A 12061-nucleotide genomic window follows, 5' to 3' on the forward strand; every position below is an offset into this window, starting at 1 on the left:
AGGGTGAGGGTTAGGCTTAGGGCTAGGGTTCGGATTATTGTTAGGGATAGGGTTAGGGTGAGAGTGAGGGTTATTGTTAGGGTTAGGGTTGAGGTCAGGGTGAGTGTTCGGGTTCGGGTTAGGGTTAGGGTGAGCGTGAGGGAGATGGTCAGTTTTAGGATTAGGTTTAGGGTTAGGGTTAGGTTTGTCTTGAGGTTGATGGTGAGGGTGAGGGTTAGGGTTGAGGGTTAGGGTTATTGTTAGTGTTAGGGTTAGGGTGAGGGTGAGGATTATTCTTAAGTTTGAGGTTAGGTTTAGGGTGAGGGTGAAGGTGAGGGTTAGGGATAGGATTAGGGTGAGGGTGAGGTTGAGGATTAGGTTTAGGGTTACTGTGACCTTTAGGGATAGGGTTAGTGTGAGGGTTAGGTTTAGGTTTAGGGTTAGGATGAGGGGTAGGTTGAGGGGTAGGGTTAGGGTGAGGGTGAGGGTTAGGTTGAGGGTTAGGGTTAGGTTTTGGTTGAGGGTTAGGTTTAGGGATAGGTTGAATGTGAGCGTTAGGCTGATGGTTAGGTTTAGGGTGAGGGTTAAGGTTAGTGTTAGGATTATTGTTAGGGTTAGGTATAGGGTGAGGGTGAGGGTTATTGTTAGGGTTAGGGTTAGGGTGAGGGTGACGGTGAGGGAGAGGGTTAGGTTTAGGATTAGGTTTATGATTTGGGTTAGGTTTACGGAGAGGGTGATTGTGAAGGTGAGGGTTAGGGTGAGGGTTAGGGTTAGGATTGTGGTTAGGGTTAAGGTTAGGTTGATATTTAGGATGAGGGTGAGTGTTAGGTTTAGGTTTAGGGTTAGGGTGAGGGTAAGGGTTAGGGTGAGCGTTATTGTACAGCTGAGGGATAGGGTTAGCATTAGGGTTAGGGTTATGGTTAGGGTGAGTGTTAGGGTTAGGGTTAGGGTTAGGATGAGGGTTAGTGTTAAGTTTAGGGTCAGGGTTAGTGTTAGGGTGAGGGTTAGGTTTAGGGTTAGAGTTAAGGTGAGGGTGAGGGTGAGGGTGAGTGTTAGGGTGAGGGTAAGGGTGAAGGTGAGTGTTAGGGAGTGTGTGAAGATGAGGTTTAGGGTTAGGATTAGTGTTAGGGTTATGGTGAGGGTGAGGTTTAGTGTTAGGGTGAGGGTGAGGGTTAGTGTTAGTGTTAGGTTGAGGTGTAGGGTGAGTGTGAGCCTTGGGTGAGCATGAGGTTAAGGGTTAGGGTGAGTGTGAGTGTTACTTTTATCGTTAGTGTGAGGTTGAGGGTTATTGTTAGTGTTAGGTTTAGGGTTACGGTGAGGGTGAGGGAGAGGGTGAGGGTGAGGGATAGGGTTATGGTGATGTTTAGGGTTAGGGTTAGGGTTAGATTTAAGGTTAGGATGAAGGTTAGGCTGAGGAGTAGTGTTAGGTTTAGGGTGAGGGTGAGGTTTAGTGCTAGGGTTACTGTTAGGTTTAGGATTTAGGGTTAGGGTTAGGGTGAGTGTGAGGGTTAGGTTTTGGGTGAGGTTATGTGTAAGTGTGAGGGTTAGGGTTAGGTTTATGGTTAGGGATATTTTTAGGGTTAGGTTGAGGTTGAGCATGAGGGTTAGGGTTAGGATTAGGGTGAGGGTGAGGGTGAGGTTGAGGTTTAGGATTAGGTTTAGGGTCAGGTTTAGGCTGAGGTTGAGGGTTATGGTGAGGCTGAAGGTTAAGGTTATTGTTAGGGTTAGGGTGAGGTTTAGGGTGAGGGTTAGGGTTAGGTTTACGGTTAGGTTTATGGTTATGGTGGGGGTTAGTGTGAAGGTTGGGGTTAGGGTTATGATGCGGGTTAGGGTGAGGGTGAGCGAGAGGGCTGGGTGAGGGTTAGGGTTAGGTTTGGGGTGAGGGTGAGGTTGAGAGTTATGTTTAGGGTGAGGGTTAGGGATAAGGTTAGGGTTAGGGTGACGGTGAGGATGAAGGTTAGGGTTAGGGTTACAGGGAGGGTGAGAGTGTGGATAAGGTTTAGGATTAAGGTTAGGGTTAAGATTAGGGTGAGGGTGAGGGTGAGGGTAAGGGTTATGGTGACATTTAGAGTTAGGGTGAGGTTTAACTTTAGCTTTAGGTTTAGGATGAGGATTAGGCTAATGGGTGGGGTTAGGGTTAGGTTTAGGGTGACAGTTAGGGTTAGGGTTCAGGTTATTGTTATGGTTAGGATTAGGGTTAGGGTTAGAGTGAGGGTGAAGGTGAGGGTTAGATTTAGGGTTAGTCATAGGATTATTTTTAGGGATAAGTTTAGGGTTAGGTAGAGGGTGAGGGTAAGGTTTAGGGTAAAGGTTAGGGTTAGGGTTAGGGTGTGGGTTATGTTTAGTGTGAAGGTTAGGTTTAGGGTTTGGGTTAGGGTGATGTTAAGGGTCAGGGTGACATTTAGGGTGAGGGTGAGGGTTAGGGATAAGTTTAGAGTTAGGGTGAGGATTAGGGTTAGGTTTATGGTTAAAGTGAGGGCTGGGGTCAGGATGAGGGTTAGAGTTAGGGGTAGGGTTAGGGGTAGGGTTCGTTTAGGGTTAGGTTGAGGGTTAGGGTTTGGGTGAGGGTTAGTGTTAGGGTTTGGGTGAGTGTTAGGGTTAGGGTTAGGGTTAGGGTTAGCGTCAGGGAGAGAGTTAGGGTTAGAATTAGGGTGAGGGTTATTGTCAGGGTTAGAGTGAGGGTTAGGGTTAGGGTGAGGATTAGGGTTAGGGTGAGGATTAGCGTTAGGGTTAGAGTTAGTGTGAAGATTCGGGTTAGGGTTAAGGTTAGGGTGAGGTTAAGAGTTAGGGTGAGGATTAAGGTGTGGATGAGGTTTAGGGAGAGGGCTAGGGATAGGTTGAGGTTTAGGGTGAGGGTTAGGGTTAGGGCGAGGTTAGGGTTATGCTGAGGGTTAGTGTGATGATTAGGGTTAGGGTGAGGGTTAGGGTTAGGGTTGGGGTTAGGTTGAAGGTGAGGGTGAGGGTTAGGGTTAGGTTTGGGTGAGGGTGAGTTTGAGGGTTAGGATAAGGATTAAGGTTAGGATTAGGCTGAGGGTGAGGGTGAGGGTGAGGGTGAGGGTTAGGGTTGGGGTGACCTTTAGGTTTAGGGCGAGGGTTAGGTTTAGGTTTAGGGTTAGGATGTGGATTAGGCTGAGGGTTAGGGTTGGGGTTAGGGTGAGTTTTTTAGGGTTAGTGTGAGTGTGAGGGTTAGGGTTAGGTTGAGGGTGAGTGTAAGGTTTAGGGTGAGGGTTAGCGTGAGGGTGAGGGGTCGGGTTAGGGTTAGGATTGGCATGAGGGTTAGGGTGATGGCTAAGGTTAAGGTTATTGTTAGGGATAGGTTTAGGGTGAGGCGTAGGATTAGGGTTAGTGTGAGTGTGAGGGTTAGGGTTAGGGTTTGGGTTAGGGTGAGGGTGTGGGTTAGTGTTAGAGTGAGGGTTATGGTTAGGGTGAGGGTGAGCGTTAGGGTAAGGGTGAGGGTGAGGGGGAGGGATTAAGATTAGGGTTAGGGTTAGCCTGAGGGTGAGGATGAGGGTGAGGGAGAGGGTTAAGGTTAGGGTGATGCTTAGGGTTAGGGTGAGGTTTAGGTTGAGTTTTAGTGTTAGTATGAGGATTAGGCTGAGGGGTAGGGTTAGGATTAGGGTGAGGGTTAGGGTTAGTGTGAGTGTTAGGTTTACGGTGATGGTGAGGTTAAGGGATAGGGTGAAGGTTACTGTGAGGGTGAGGGATAGGGTTAGGGTCTGGTTTAGCGTGAGGTTTAGGGTGAGGGTTTAGGTTAGTGTTAGGGATAGGGTTAGCGTAAGGTTAAGGGTTAGAGCGAGGGTTAGGGTTTGGGTGAAGGTTAGGGTTAGCATTAGGCTTAGGGTGAGGGTGAGTTTGAGGCTTAGGGTTAGGTTTAGGGTGTGGGCTAGTCTGAGGGTGAGGGTTAGTGTTAGGTTTAGGGTGGGTGACCGTTAGGGTTAGGGTTTGGGTGAGAGTTAGGGTTAGGGTTATGGTTAGGGTGAGGGTGAAGTTTAGGGTTAGGGTTAGGGTTAGGGTTATTGTTAGGGTTACTGTTAGGGTTAGGGTTAGGGTGAGGGTGAGGGTGAGGGTTAGCTTTAGGGTTAGGTTTAGGGTTATTGTTAGCGATACAGTTAGGTTTGGGGTGAGTGTGAGGGTAATTCTAAGGGTTAAGATTAGGGTTAGGGTGAGTGTGAGGGCTAGGGTTGGGGTTAGTGTTAGGGTTAAGGTGAAGGTGAGGCAAAGGGTTAGGTTTAGGATTCGGTTTAGGGTTAGGGTTACGGTGAGGGTTAGGGTTAGTGTGGGTTAGGGTGAGAGTGAGTGTTAGGGTCATCGTGAGTGTTAGGGTGAGGGTTAGGGTGAGGGTGAGGGTTAGGATTAGAGTTAGGGTAAGGGCTAGTTGAGGGTAAGGTTTAGGGTTAGGTTTAGGGTTAGGTTTAGGGTGAGGGTTAGGGTTCGGGTTAGGTTTTGGGTTAGGGTTCGGGTTAGGGTTAGGGTTAGGGTGAGGGTTAGGATGAGTGTGAGGTTTAGGGTTAGGATTAGGGTTAGGGTACGGCCTAGGTTGAGGTTGACGGTTAGTGTTAGGGTTAGGTTTAGGGTGAGGTTTAGGGTTCAGTTTCGGGTTAGGGGTAGGGTTAGTTTGAGGGTGAGCATGAGGGTTAGGGTGAGGGTGAGGGTTAGAATTAGGGTTAGGGTAAGGGCTATGTTGAGAGGGTTAGGGTTAGGGTTCGGTTTAGGGTGAGGGTTAGGTTTTGGGTTAGGGTGAGTGTTATTGTGAGGGGTAGGGTTAGGGTTAACGTCAGGGTTAGGTTGAGTGTGAGGGTTAGGGTTAGGGTGAGGGTAAGGGTTAGGGTGAGATTGAGGTTTAGGTTTAGCGTTAGGTTAGTGTGAGTGTTAGGGTAAGGGTTAGGGTTAAGCTTAGGATTAGGGTGAGGGTTAGGGTTAGTGTTAGGGTGATGGTGAGGTTAAGGGTTAGGGTAAGGTGAGGGTTAGGGTGACGGTGAGGGTTAGGGTTAGTGTTAGGATTAGGGTTAGGTTAAGGGTTAGGGTGAGGGTTAGGGTTAGGGGTAGGGTTAGTGCTAGGGTGAGGTTTAGGGTGAGGCTTGGCGTTAGGATGAGGGTTAGGGAGAGGGTGAGGGTGAGGTTTAGGATGAGCATAAGTTTTAGCATGAGGGTTAAGGTGAGTGTGAAGGCTAGGTTTAGCACTACTCTTAAGGTGAAGGTGAGGCTTCAAGTGACGTTTAGGTTTAGGGTGAGGGTGAGGATTACGGGTAGGAATAGGGTTATTGTTAGGGTGAGGCTAAAGGTTAGGCTGAGGTTTAAGGTGAGGGTGAGGGTTAGGGTTAGGATTAGGCTGAGGTTTAGGTTTAGGGTGATTTTAAAGGTTAGAGTGAGGGTTCCGGTGATGTGAAGGTTAGGGTTAGCATTAGGGTTAGGGTGAGGGTGTGGGTTAGGCTTAGGGTTAGGGTTAGGGTGAGGGCTATGCTGAGGGTGAGAGTTAGTTTTAGGGTTAGGGTTCGGGTGAGGATTAGGGTTCGGGTTTGGGTGAGGGTTAGGGTTAGGATTAGGGTTAGTTTTAGGGTGAGGGAAAGGGTTAGAGTTAGGGTTAGGGTTATTGTTAAGGTTAGGGTTAGGGTGAGGATGAGGGTTATTGTTAGGGTTAGGGTTAGGGTTAGGGTGAGCGTGAGTGTGAGGTTTAGGGTTAGGGTTAAGGTTTGGGTGAGGGTGAGGGTGAGGGAGAATTTTAGGTTTAGGATTCGGTTAAGGGTTAGGGTTAGGCTTAGGTTGAGAATGATGGTGAGGGTGAGGTTTAGGGTGAGAATGAGGGTTAGGTTTAGCGTGAGAGTTGGGTGAGTGCTAGGGTGAGGTTTAGGTTTAGTGTGAGTGTTAGGGTGAGAGTTAGTTTTAGGGTTAGGTTTAGGGTGAGGGTTAGGGTTAGGGTTAGGGTGAGGGTTAGGGTTTGATTTATGTTGAGGGTTAGGGTGAGGGAGAGGATTAGGGTTAGGGTTAGTGTTATTGTTAGGGTTAGGGTTTGGGTGAGGATGAGGGTTATTGTTAGGGTTAGGGTGAGGATGAGGGTGAGGGTTAGGTTTAGGGTTAAGGTTAGGGTGAGGGTGAGGGTGAGGGAGAGTTTTAGGTTTAGGATTAGGTTTAGTGTTAGGGTTAGGCTTAGGGTGAAGATGATGGTGAGGGTGAGGTTTAAGGTGAGGGTGAGGGTTAGGTTTAGCGTGAGAGTTAGGTGGGTGCTAGGGTGAGGTTTAGGTTGAGTGTGAGGGTAAGGGTGAGGCTTAGGTTTAGGGTTAAGTTTAGGGTGAGGGTTAGGGTTAGGGTTAGGGTGAGGGTGAGGGTTTGGGTGAGAGTAGGGTGAGATTGAGTTATAGGTTTAGCGTTAGGTTTAGCCTGAGGGATAGTGTGAGCGTTAGGGTTAGGGTTTGGATTAGGGTGAGGGTTAGTTTTAGTGTTAGGGTGAGGGTGAGGTTGAGGGTTAGGGTGTGGGTGAGGGTTAGGCTGACAGTTAGGGTTAGGGTAGTGTTAGGGTTAGGGTTATGATGAGCGTAATTTTTTGCGTGAGGGTTAGGGTAAGGGTGAATATTAGGGTTAGCATTATTATTAAGGTAAGGGTGAGGCTTAGGTTGAGGGTTAGGGTTAGGGTTAGGATGAGAGTGATTATTAGGGTTAGGGATAGGGTTAGGTTTAGGGTGAGGGTAAGGGTAAGGTTGAGGTTTAGTGTGAGGTTGAGGTTAAGGGTTAGGGTTAGGGTTAGGGTGAGTGTGAGTGTTAAGGTGAGGGTTAGGGTGAGTGTTAGGGTTAGGGTGAGGTTTAGGGATAGGGTTGGTTTAGGGTGAGGGTTAGGATTCAGCTTAGGTTGAGGGTTAAGTTTGTGTGTGAGTGTTCGGTTTAGGTTTAGGGTTAGGGTGGGGGTAAATGTTAGGGTGAGGTTTGGGTGAATTGAGGTTTAGGTTTAGCGTTAGGGTTAGTGTGAGGGTTAGGGTAAGGGTTAGTGTGAGGTTTAGGTTAGGGTCAGGTTAAGGGTTAGAGTGAGGTTTACGGTGAGGGTGATGTTTACGGTTAGCATTAGGGTTAGGGTTAGGCTTAGGGTTAGTCTTAGTGTGAGGGTTAGGCTGAGGGTGAGGTTTAGTTTTAGCGTTAGTGTGAGAGTTAGGATTAGGTTTAGGGTTAGGGTTAGACTGAGGGTGAGTGTGAGGGTGAGGCTGAGGGTGAGGGTTAGAATTAGGATGATGTTTCGGTTTAGGGTTAGGGTTAGGGTGAAGGTAAGGGTAAGGCTGAGGTTTAGGGTGAGGTAGAGGTTAAGTGTTAGGGTTAGGTTTAGGGTGAGGTTTAGATTTAGGGTGAGGTTAAGGGTTAGAGTGAGGGTCACGGTGAGGGTGTTGGTTAGGGTTAGAATTAGGGTTAGGGTGAGGGTGAGGGTTAAGCTTAGCTTTTGGGTTACGGGTGTGGGCTAGTCTGAGGGTGAGGGTTAGTGTTAGGTTTAGCGTGAGGGTTAGGGTTAGGGTGAGTGTGAGGGTTAGGCTTAGGATTTGGGTGAGTGTTAGGAATAGTGTTAGGGTTATGGTGAGGGTGAGGTTTAGGGTTAAGTTTAGTGTTAGGGTTACTGTTATGGTTAGGGTTAAGGTGAAGGTGAGGGTGAGGGTGAGTGTTAGGTTTAGGTTTAGGGTTAGGTTTATTGTTAGCATTAGGTTTAGGCTTAGGGTGAGGGTTAGGGTGAGGATTAGCGTTAGGGTAATGGTTTGTGGAGGGTTATGGTGAGGTTTAGGCTTAGGGTTAGTTTTATGGTTAGGGTGAGGTTTAGGGTGAGGGTGAGGGTTAGGGTTAGGGTGTGGGTTTGGTTTAGGGTGAGGGTTAGGGTTAGGGTGAGGGTGAAGGTGAGGGTGAGGGTGAGGGTTAGGTTTAGGTTTGGGGTTAGGGTTATTGTTAGCATTTGTGTAAGGGTTAGTGTGAGGGAGAGTGTTATTGTTAGGGTTAGGATTAGGGTTAGTGTGAGGGTGAGGGTGAGGGTTAGGGTTAGGTTTAGTGTTAGGGTTATGGTGAGGGTGAGAGAGAGGTTTAAGTTTAGGATTAGGGTTAGGGTTAGGCTTAGGGTGAGGATGTTGTTGAGGGTGAGGGTTAGGCTGAGTGTTAGGGTTAAGATTATGGTGAGGGTTACAGTTAGGGTGATGTTTAGTGTGAGGCTGAGGGTTAGGGTGAGGGTTAGGGTTAGGGTGAGTGTAAGGGTTAGGGTGAGGGATAGGGTGAGACTGAGATTTAGGTTTAGCGTTTGGGTTAGGGTGAGTGTTAGGGTTAGGATTAGCGTTAGGGTAAGGGATAGGGTTAGGTTTAGGGTGAGGGTGAGGGTTAGGGTTAGGGTGAGAATTAGAGTTAGGGTGAGGGTTAAGGTTAGGGTAAATGTTAGGGTAAGGGTTAGGTATAGCTTTAGGGTTAGGGTTAAGGTGAAGTTGAGGGTGAGGCTGAGGTTTAGGGTTAGGATTAGGTTTAGGGATAGGGTTAGGCTTAGGGTGAGGGTGAGGATGAGGGTGAGGTTTTGGGTTAGGTAAATATTATGTTAGTTTTAGGGTGAGGGTGAGGGTATTTGTGAGGGTTAGGATTAGGGTGAGGTTTAGGGTTATGGTTTGGGTGAGGGTTAGGGTTAGGGTGATGTTTAGAGTGAGGGTGAGAGTTAGGGTTAGGATGTGGGTGAGGGTTAGGGATCTGGTTAGGTTTAGGGTTAGGGTGAGTGTTACCTTTAGCATGAGGTTTAGGTTTAGGGTTAGGGTTAGGCAGAGAATAAGGTTTAGAATTAGAATGAGGGTGAGTGTTAGTATTAGGATTAGGGTTAGGCTGAGGTTGAGGGTGAGGTTGAGGGTGAGGGCTAGGCTGAGGGTGAGGGTTAGGGTTAGGGTTAGGGTTAGGGTTAGGATTAGGGTGAGGATTAGGGTTAGTGTGAGCCTTAGGGTTAGGGTTAGGGTTAGTTTGAGAGTATGTGTTAGGGTGAGCGTTAGGGTGAGGGTGAAGGTTAGGGTTAGGATGAGGTTTAGGGTTAGAATTAAGGTGAGGGTTAGGGTTAGGTGTAGGTTTAGGGTGAGGGTGAGGGTTAGGGTTAGGGTTAGAGTTAGGGTGAGAATTTGGGTGCGGGTTAGGCTTTGGTTTAGGTTTAGGGTTAGTGTGAGGATTAGGGTTAGTGTGAGGCTTAGGGTGAGGGTAAGGGTTATGGTGAGGTTTATGGTGAGATTGAGTGTTAGGGTGAAGTTTAGGGTTTGGGTGAGCGTTAGTTTCAGGGTTAGGGTTAGTGTTAGGGTGAGGGTTAGGGTTAGGGTGAGGGTGAGGGTTAGGGTTAGGGTTAGGGTGAGGGTTAGGGTTAGGGTTAGGTTTAGGCTGAGGGTGAGTGTTAGGTTTAGGGTTAGGGTTATTTTTAGAGTTAGTGTTAGGGTTAAGGTTAGGGTGAGGTTGAGGGTGAGGGTTCGGTTTACGGTTAGGGCTAAGGTTTGGGTTACGGATATTGTTAGGGTTAGGTTTAATATGAGTGTGAGAGTGAGGGTTAGTGTTAAGGTTTGGGTGAGTGTTAGGGTTAGTTTTGGGTTAGGGTGAGGATTAAGGTGAGGGTGAGTTTTAGGGTGAGTTTTAGGATTAGGGGGAGGGTTAGGGTTAGGATTAGGTTTAAGTTAAGGTGAGAGTTTGTGTTAGGGTTAGGGTGAGGGGTAGGATTAGGGTTAGGGTGAGGGTTAGCGTGAGGGGTAGGGTTAGGGTTAGGCTGAGGGTTAGGTTTAGTGTGAGGGTTAGGGTTAGGGTGAGGGTAAGTTTTTGGGTGCGGGTTAGGGTGAGAATGAAGTTTAGGGTTAACATGAGTGTTAGGGTGAGTTTTAGGGTGAGGGTTAGTGTTAGGGTTAGGGTAACAGTTAGGGAGATGATGAGGGTTAGGGTTAGGGTTAGGGTGAGGGTTAGGGTTAGGTTTAGAGTGAGGCTTAGGTTTAGTGTGAGGTTTAGGGTTAGGTTTATGGTTAGAGTGAGTTTAAGCTTTAGCGTGAGGGTGAGGGTTTGTGAGAAGGTTAGTGTTAGGGTTAGGAATAGGGTGAGGAAAAGTGTTAGGGTGAGGTTTAGGGTGAGGGTGAGTATTAGGGTTAGGGTGCGGTGATGGTTAGGTTTAGGATTAGGGTTAGGGTTAGCTTTAGGTATAGGTTGACAGGGTTAGGGTTAGGGTTAGGGTGAGGGTGAGAATTAGGGTTATGTTTAGGGTTATGTTTAGTGTGAGGGTGTGAGAGTTAGGGTGAGGGTTAGGGTGAGGTGTAGGTTTAGGGATACTGTGACTATTAGGTTTAGTGTGAGTGTTAGGGTTAGTGTAAGGTTTACGGTGAAATTGAGGGTTAGGGTTAGCGTTAGTGTTATTGTGAGGTTTAGGTTGAGGGTTAGGCTCAGGGTCAGGGTTAAGGTTAGTGTGAGTGTGAGGGTTAGGTTTAGGTTTAGGGTGAAGGCTAAGTTTAGGTTTAGTGTTAGGGTTAGGTTGAGGGTTAGGGTTAGGATTAGGGTTATTGTGAGGGTGAGGATGAGGGTTAGGGTTAGGTTTATGGTGAGGGTGAGGGTGAGGATTAGGGTTAGAATTAAGGTAAGCATTAGGGTTAACCTGAAGTTGAGTGTGAGGGTGAGGGTGAGTGTTAGTGTTAGGGTTAGGGTGAGGTTTAGGCTGAGGGGTTGGGTTAGGGTTAGTGTGAGTATTAGGGTTAATGTGAGGGTTAGGGTAACGTTTAGAATTATGGTTAGATTGAGGGTGAGGGTGAGGGTGAGGGTTAGGGTTAGTGTGAGGGTTAGGGTTAGGGTGAGGCTGAGGCTGAGTGTAAAAATGAGGGTGAGGGTAAGCGTTAGGGTTAGGGTGAAGGTTAGGGTTACAGTTAGTGTTAGTTTTAGGGTGAGGTTTAGGGTTAGGGTTAGGGTTAGGATGAGGTTTAGGCTGAGGGGTTGTGTTAGGGTTAGTGTGAGGATTAGGTTTAGTGTGAGGGTTAGGGTGAGATTTAGGGATATGGTTAGATTGAGGGTAAGGGTTAGGGTTTTGTTTAGGGTGAGATTGAGGTTTAGGGTGAGTGTCCGTTTTCGGGTGCGGTGAAGGTGAAAGTGAGGGTGATGTTTAGGGTTAGGGTGAGTATTAGGATTAGGGTTAGGGTGAAGGTTAAGGAAAGGGTTAGGGTCAGGTTTAGGATGAAGGTTCGGGTTAGGGTTAGGTTTAGGTTTAGGGATAGGGTGAGGTTTAGGGTTTTGGTTAGGGTTAGGGAGAAGGTTATGGTTAGGGTGATGTTAAGTGTGAGGGTTAGGGTGAGGGTTAGTATTTGGGTGAGGGTGAGGGTTAGGGTGAGGGTGAGTGTTATGGTTAGGGTAGGGTTAGCGTTAGGGTGAGGGTGACTGTTAGGGTTAGGGTTAGGGTGATGTTGAGGGTCAGGGTAAGGTTTAGGGTGAGGGTTAGAGTTAGGGTTAGGTTTAGGGTGGGGGTTAGGATAAGGCTGATGGTTAGGGTGAGGGGTAGGGTTAGGGTTATGGGGAGTGTTAGGGTTAGTGTGATGTTTAGTGTTTGGGTTAGGTTTAGGGTGAGGGAAAGGGTTAGGGTGAGGGTTAGGGTTTGTGTGAGGGTTAGTGTTAGGATTAGGGATAGGGTGAGGAAAAGGTTTAGTGTGAGGGTTAGGGTGAGTGTGAGGATTAGGGTGAGGGTGAGGTGAGGGTTACGTTTAGGATTAGGGTTAGGGTTAGCTTTAGGGATAGGTTGACAGTTAGGGTGAGGGTTAGGGTGAAGGTGAGGGAGAGTGTTGGGGTTAGGATTAGGGTTCGGGTTTGGGTGAGGGTGAAGTTTAGGGTTAGGCATAGGGTGAGGCTTAGGGTGAGGGTTAGGGTGAGGTTTAGTGTGAGGTTTAGGGTTAGTGTGAGGTTTAGGGTTAGGGTTAGTGTTAGGGTGAAGGTAAGGTTTAGGGTGAGGGTGAGGGTTTGTGTGAGGGTTAGTGTAAGGTTTAGGCATAGGTTGAGGAAAAGGGTTAGAATGAGGGCTAGGATGAGGGTGAGGATTAGGGTGAGGGTGAGGTGAGGGTTAGGTTTAGGATTAGGGTTAGGGTTAGCTTTAGGGATAGGATGACAATTA

The sequence above is a fragment of the Dipodomys merriami genome, unplaced genomic scaffold (assembly GCF_024711535.1).
Source record: "Dipodomys merriami isolate MVZ:Mamm:240054 unplaced genomic scaffold, mDipMer1.0.p SCAF_197, whole genome shotgun sequence".
In the NCBI taxonomy this organism is placed as follows: Eukaryota; Metazoa; Chordata; class Mammalia; order Rodentia; family Heteromyidae; genus Dipodomys; species Dipodomys merriami.